The following is an 8,403-nucleotide window of genomic DNA, read 5'->3' on the forward strand; positions in this document are numbered from 1 at the left end:
TGAGTGTATGAGCTACTTGTTTATTTTGCATGTTTATCCGTTGTTAGACACATCGTTTGAAAATACTTTCTCCCATTCACTGGGTTGACTTTTCCCTTTTTTGATGGTTTTATTTTTTGTGCAAAAACTTTTAAGTTTCATTAAGTCCCATTACCTCATTTACTGTGCCTTAGGAAGAAGATCTAAGAAAATATTGGTATGATTTATGTCCAATAATGTTTTGCCTATGTTCCTTTCTAGGAATTTGATGATGCCATGTCATAACTAGGACTTTAAAACATTTTGAGTTTATTTTTGTATATGGTATGATGGAACGTTCTAATTTCATTGATTTATGTGTAACTCTCCAGCTTTCCCAACACCACTTGCTGAAGAGACTGTATTTTCTCCATTGTATATTCTTGCCTCCTTTGTTGTAGATTAATTGACCATAGGTGTGTGGGTTTATTTCTGGGCTCACTCTCTGTTCCATTGATCTATATGTCTGTTTTTGTGCCAATACCACACTGTTTTGATTACTATAGCTTTGTAGTATTGTCTGAGGTCTGGAAAGGTTCTGCCTCCAGCTTTGTTCTTTTTACTCAGGATTGCTTTGGCAATTCTGAGTCTTTTGTGTTTCCATATAAATTTTAGGATTATTTGTTCTAGTTCTGTGAACAGTATCATGGATATTTTGATAGGGATCTGATTAAATCTACAGACTGCTTTGTGTTGTATGGCCATTTTAACAATACTGTTCCAATTCAAGAGCATGGAATATCTTTCAATTTCTTTGAGTCATCTTCAAATTCCTTTATCAAAGTTTTATAATTTTCAGCATATAGGTCTTTCAGCTCCTTGGTTAAGTTTGTTCTTAGGGATTTTGTTTTTCTGATGCAATTTTAAACAGAATTTTTTTTTTAACTTTCTCTTTCAGGTATTTCATTGTTAGTGTAAAGAAATGCAAAAGGTTTCTGTATACAAATCTGGCATCCTGCTATCTTTCTGAATTCACCTTTAGTTCTAATAGTTTTGTTTTAGGGTTCACTATATAGAGTATCATGTCTGCAAATAATGACAGTTTTACTTCTTCCCTTCCAATTTGGATACCTTTTATTTCTTCTTCTTGTCTGATTGTGGTGGCTAGAACTTCCAACACCATGTTGGACAGAAGTGGTGATAGTGGGCATCCTTGTCTTATTCCTTAATTTAGCAGGAATGCTTTCAGATTTTCATTGTTGAGTATTATGTTGGCTGTGGATTTGTTGTAAATGGCTTTTATTATGTTGGGGCATGTTCCCCCTACACTCACTTTGGTGAGAGTTTTATCATAAATGGAAGTTGAATTATGTCAAATGCTTTTTCTGTGTCTATTGTTTTCAGCCGTAATTTCTTCAAAAACAGTTTTGCTCCTCTTATCTCTCTCTCTTCTCCTGCTCAAACTCCTATTGGGCATGGTTTGGCATGCTTTATATTATGCCATAAATCTCATATGTTGCTTTCATTTTTTCATTTGTTTTTCTGTCTGTTTTGACTGGGTGATCTCCATTTTTCTGTCTTTCAGATTATTTATCCTTCTGCTATTCTTTGCTTCTAGCTTGGTTTTTATCTTGGTAATTGACTTGTCTAATTTTGATTAGTTCCTCTTTATAGTGTCTAGGTCCTTGTTACTATGATCTGCATTTCTATCCATGATCTTTGTTAATTATTTTATTAAGCATTTTATGACCTCCTCTTTGAACTCAGGTTCTAGTAGACTGGTGAGGTCTGCTACATTATCTATTCTTTCAGGATATTTATCTTGTTCTTTTAATTGGAAGTTAGTTCTTTGCATTTTCATTTTATATAACTTTGTCTCTATGAATTTGGGAGAAATGGTTATCTACTCTGGTCTTGAATGGGTGTTTTTATATGTGAGTATCCCTGTGTAGAATAAGCGAGTCCAATATTTTTGGTGAGAGGACTGTTTTTGGTATGGATGATGGCCATGTCTTTCCTCAGAGTTTGCTGGTCATTATCCCCTTGTTGGGGTTGTGATTGGTATTGTGGTGTTGTAGTGTCAACAGCCTGCACTGGATGTTGCACAGTGTCCCTTCTTTGATGTGTGGTTCTCACAGTCAGTTATGTTTCCCAGTATTTTGGGAGTGGTGTTATGTAGGAAATATCTTATCAGGTCCAGCCACACACTTCTGTCTAGTCACCAGATCTGTATGATCTAGGGATGTGTCCTATGTGGACTGAGTCAGTCATTCTGTTGTGGGGGCTACTATGGGCACACTGGTAGACATGGCTGTTCCTTGGCCAGTTGACTACCAGGCCCTGCCTCATACAGATGTTGCCGGTCTGCTGGTTTGTGGGACTAGTTCTATGTGGGGCTCACTGAAAGGCTGGGAATCCCAACGATGGAGCCAGCCTGCTGGTGGGCAGGTCCCAATACCTGGGTAGCTGACTGGGGGACCGACCCAGAGTATAAAAGGGTTGGTGCTGGCCAGCCGGTGGGCAGAGTTGGTTTCCAGCCTGGCTGACTGTGGGCCTGTGTGGTCCTTGGGCTACTGCAGGTGAACTGTTGGGTTCCTTTTAATGAATGTTTACCTTTGCTAACTTTCTTCCTTGTTCATGTATTGTGTTTCTTACTTCTTTAAATTGTCTTTTTTTTGCAGTTTATCCTTTCTTTAAAAGTGCTATTTTGAAATCTAACTAAAAATTGTATATTTCCATGTTTTTGTGTTTGTTTACTAGAAAATTATTGTTCTTTTGGAGATGTCATTTTTTTTTCTTGTTTTTTTTTTGGAATTGTGTGTTAATGTTTGTACATTTGAGGTAACAGTCACCTTCTTCAGGTTTAGTAACTGTCTTCAGGTTAGAAATCCTTTTGTCAGTCCAGCCATACATTCTGAGGCTTTCTCATACCTTGTATGAATACATTTTCTCCATGTATCTTGCTTCCGTTTGTATCAGAATTCTTAAGCTTTTTTTTCTTCTCTTGATACTGCAAGGAGCCAAACCAGCTGCCGATAGTTACTTTTATATTCCTGAAGGTGGTGCTAGAGCTCAAGTTTGTCGTTTTTCCCTTGCAATGGTGAACAGCTTTCTGTGTATGCCAACTTTCTAACAATATCTAAATATCCCCAATGCCACCAAAGTACACAGAAGAATCTGGCTTCAAATTGGTACTAGTGTGGGTATGGCATATGTTTTGCTGGCAGTGTCCATAGATGATTTGGGGGATCTGTGTATTAGGTTGCCCCATGACTCAAAGAGACTATCTAGTCCTGATTCACAGGGTTTTGCATATTTCACAGATCATATCAAGGTCTAGCTACCTATTATACAATGCACTAGATTACAGACTTCTCTTGGGATATTCGGGATGAGGTTCTGGATTATAATACTCCCACAGAGGCACTTTTTTTTTGGTAGATGAATTCTAATATATGTTATTAAGGGGGTGGACAAAAACAAATGATGTCTTATGCCATCATGATCACGATGTCACTCTAACATAATTGTATATGCAGATTTTTTTTATTTTACCAAAAAAGGAAAAAAAAAGTTAGAACCAATGAATTAAGGTGATGGGATATAAAGTCAACACACAATAATCAGTTCTGTTTCTACACACTAACAATAAGCAATAAGAAAATAAAATTAAGAAAATAATTCCATTTACAATATTATCCAAAATAATTAAATTCTTAGGGATAACCAATGAGGCAAAAAGACATCTACAGTAAAAACTATAAAATATTGCTTTAAGAAATTAATAAAGACACCAGTAACTGCAAAGACATCTTGAGTCTATGAATAGAAAGATCTAAGATATCAATATTCATAAAGTGATTTAAAGATTGAATGCAATTTACATCCAAAACCCAGTAAAACTTTTACAATTAGAAAAATCCATCCAAAATTCATATGAAATATGAAAAGACTCTGCATTTGCCAAGGTTTCCCCCAAAATATAATATATATATAATACAAAATTGACTCAAGCGGTTTGGAGGGTGAGAATTTCCATGGTCTGCCATCTGAAAATTTGAGACCCAAGACACCAAGTGATATAGTTTGAAAGGCTGAACACTAGATAGCCAGTGATCTAGATTCCAGTCGGAATATGATGACCTGAGAACCTGGACCACCAAGAGAAAAATACTGATGCCCCAGGTGAAGTGTTAGAAAGAGAGCTAATGTTCTTTTCCTTCACATTTTTGTTCTGTTCAGCCCTTAAACAAATTGAGAGAGGCCAAACAACATTGGAGAGGGCAATCCTTTTTACTCCATCTACCAGTTCAGATGCTAATCTCTTCAGAAAACATCCACACAGATGCATCTAGGAATAATGTTCAAGCGGATATCTGTACATCAAACAATCTCATCAAGTTGATACATAAAATTGATTATCACAGAATCTGATAGGCTAAACCATTTTATTAAGAAACAAAGTTGGAGGTCTCACATTTCCTTAATTTAAAATCGACTACAAAACTACAGCAATCAAAACAGTCTGATACTGGCATTAATAAAAACATACAAACCAATAAGGTGGAATAGAAAGTCAAGTAATCCTCCTGTATATAATAAAATTACTTTTGACCAGAGCACTGAGACAATTCAATAGGGGAAAGGATGATCTTGTCAACAAATATCTTTATGAAAACAAGATTTCTACATGTACAAAAATGAAGTTGGATTCATAACTTACACCATATATAAAAATTAACTTAAAGTTGATAAATGAGAGGAGGTCAAGATGGCAGAGTAGGAGTACATTAAACTCACCTCCACATGCACATAAAAAATACATCTGCAAGTGGAGTAATTCTCACTGAAAACAAACTGATAGTGATGGAAAGACTCTTATACAACTAGAGTTGTAAAGAAAGATCTTTGTGCAGTTGGGTAAGAAGAGAAGGGAAGAGAATCAATTGGGTTGGGACCTGTGCTCCTAGGAGGGAATACAAAAGAGGAGTATTGCATGGGCTCAGAGATCTTCCCTGGGGAGTGAGCAGTTAGAACCACATATTCAGCACCCAGTCCTGGTGTCCAATGTGGGAAAGATGAGTCCCCTTTGGGGGTTTGAAAACCAGTGGTACTTACAGGAAGGCTATAATAAACCTAGCCATCACTTGTGAAGAATGTGCACATACTTGTTTTCTCCCAGGAAAAAGGTGGAAGAAGCAGATTGAAATTGCACAAGGCTCTGTCCAGTTTCCTGCAACTGTCACAGAATGCATACTGGCACATACTGAGATCCTACTCCAGCACCTCTTGATACAGTGCTGCTCCCCCATAGACAAAGGTGTCATTGACTGGAGAAAATAGAGTGCACACTTAGAGGGAAAGAAACCAGCTCAGAACTGACTCTCAGCGTTTCTGCTTCAACACTTTGGGTGAAGCAGAAAAAAAAAAAAGGATAGAAAAAAAAAAACCCAGCTAACATCTGTCTCTGACTCTACACCTTCCATCTCCAACCCTACCCCCCAACATGGTGATGACAGCTGTCAGCATACCCTGGGTTAAGACAATTTAATTCATATTCAGCACTTCCATCAAGGCCACTGGGAACATACAGAGTGCATAGGAATGCTCCCACACATGGACATCCCTTCAAGATCAGAATAGGTAATTTTTCAGCTAATTTCAAAGTGACAGAGAAAGTTAAACAAAAGGAGAAAACAGAGGAATTGTTTTGAATGAAAGAACAAGAAAAAAAACTGAAAAAAATGACTAATGAAACAGAGATAAATACTTTTTCTGATAAAGATTTCAAATCATTAGTAATAAGAATGTTAAATGCACTTGGGAAACAATAGATGATCACACTGAGAATTTCAAGAAGGAACTAGAAAACAGAAAAGAACCAGTCAGTGGTGAAGAGTAAAATAAATGAAATGAAAAACACAGTAGAAGGAGTTAAAAGCAGACTAAGAGATATAGAAGAATGAGTAAGTGATCTGGAAGATAGAATAATGGAAATCACCCAATCAGAAAAAATAAAAACAAATTAAAAACATGAGGACAGTTTGAGGGACATCTGGGACAACATCAAGTATAATGACATTCACATTATAGGGGTCCCAGAGGAAGAAGAGAGAAAGGAGTCAAAAACATTATATGTTTGATAAAAGTATGGCTGAAACTTCCTGAACCAGAAGAAGGAAACAGATATCCAGGTACTGAAAGCACAGGAAACCCAAAAAAAGATAAAACCAACAGATACACACAAATATATTTTTTAATTAAATTGGCACATTTAAAGGTAAAGAGAATTCTAAAAGCAGCAATAGAAAAACAAAGATCCATATACAAGGGGATCCCCATAAGGCTATCAGCTGTTTTCTGTGCAGAAACTTGGCAGGCCAGAAGGCCACTGTACCACATATTTAAAGAAATGAAAGGGGAAAACCTGAAATCTAGGATACTCTACATAGCAAGATTGTCATTCAGAGTTGAAGGAGAGATAAAGAAATTCTCAGATAAGCAAAAACTAAAGGAGTTAATCAATACTAAACCAATCAGAAAAGAAGTGTTAATGGGTCTTGTATAAGTGGGGAAAAAAGTTAGAAAAAGAATTTATAGGAAAGAAAAAAATCTGACTACTATAAGCAAATATATAGCAAAAGCAGTGGATTTGTCACTTTAAAAAAACGAGTACCAATACTGATAGACACAAAAATTGTAAAATCAACTATTCCTACAATAATCAGTTAAGGAATAACTATGAAGATGTAAAATATGAGATCAAAAACACACAGCATGGGGAAGAGTTGTAAAAAGAATATTGATCTTTTAGAATATGTTTGAACTTAAATGACCGTTGGTTTAAAACAAGTAGAAATAGTTATAGGTCAACATATATAAACCCCACAGTAACCACAAATCAAAAACCCACAATAGATACACAAAAACAAGAGAGAAAGGAAAACAAGCATACCACTAAAGAAAATCATCAAACCACTATGAAAGACTCTAAAAGAAGTAAATAACAGAGAACTACAAAAAAATAGAAAACAAGTAGCAAAATGGCAATATGTTCATACATATCAACAACAACTTTAAATATCAATGGATTAATGCTCATGAAACACATCTAGTGGCTGATTGGATAAAAAATGAAACTCATCTATATATTGCTTAAAAGAGACTCATTTTGGAACTAAAGACATACACAGAGATAAATTGAAGGGATGTAAAATATATTTCATGCAAATGGAAATAACAAGAAAGCTGGGGTAGCAAAGCTCATATAAGACAAAGTAGACTTCAAAGCAAAGTCTAGAATAAAAGCCAGAGGTCATTATATAATAATAAAGGGGTTGATACAAAAGGAAGATATAACATTTGTTTATATATATATATATATATATATATATATATGAACCTAATAAAGGAGCACTAAATATATAAAGCAAATATTAACAGACATAAAGAGAGAAACTGACAATAATACAGTAATAATTGGTGACTTTAACATCACACTTACAACAATGGACAGATCATCAAGGAAGAAAATCCATAAGGACCCAGTGGTCTAAATGACACATTAAAGCAGTTAGAATTAATAGGTATCTATATGACATCCCACTCCAAAACAGAAGAATATACATGCTTTTCAAGTGCACATAAAACTTTCTCCAGGATATATAACACACTAGGGCACAGAAAAAATCAAAAAAAAATTAAATAGAAATTATATCAAGCATTTTTTTTCTAAACACAATTATATGAAACTAGAAATCCATTACAGAACAATGGGAAATAAACAAACGTGGAGAATAAACAATATGCTACTAAAAAACCAATAGGTCAATGAAGAAATCAAATAAGAAATCAGAAAATACCTTGAGACAAATGAAAATGGAAACACAACTTTCCAAAATCTATGGGAAGTAGCAAAAGCAGTTCTGTGGGAAGATTATAGTAATACAGGCCTACCTCAAGAAAGAAGAAAAATCTCAAATAAACAACCTAACCTATCATCTAAATAAATTAGAAAATGAAGAATAATCAAAGCCCAAAATCAGCAGAAGAAAGAAAATATTAAAGATCAGAGAGGAAATTAATAAAATAGAGAACAACAAAAAAAATAGGAAAAGATCAATAAAAGCAAGAGTTTTTTCTTTTTAAGTCAAACAAAATTGAGGAGTCTTTAGCCATATACTTAAAAAGAGAGAAAGGATTCAAATAAACAAAATAAGAAATGAAAGAGGAGTAATCAAAACTGATATCATAGAGATACAAAAATCAAAGGAGAATACTACAAACAGTTATATACCAACAAATTGGAAGACCTAGAAGAAATGGAAACATTTCTAAAAACATACAATCTTCAAAGACTGAACCAGGAAGCAACAGACAATCTGAACAGACTAAAGACTAGTAGTGAAATTGAATTAGTAATCAAAAAGCTCCCAGCAAACAAAA

Source organism: Aethalodelphis obliquidens, unplaced genomic scaffold (genome assembly GCF_003676395.1).
Source record: "Aethalodelphis obliquidens isolate GAN/ISIS:26980383/991018 unplaced genomic scaffold, ASM367639v1 scaffold102, whole genome shotgun sequence".
Taxonomy (NCBI): Eukaryota; Metazoa; Chordata; class Mammalia; order Artiodactyla; family Delphinidae; genus Aethalodelphis; species Aethalodelphis obliquidens.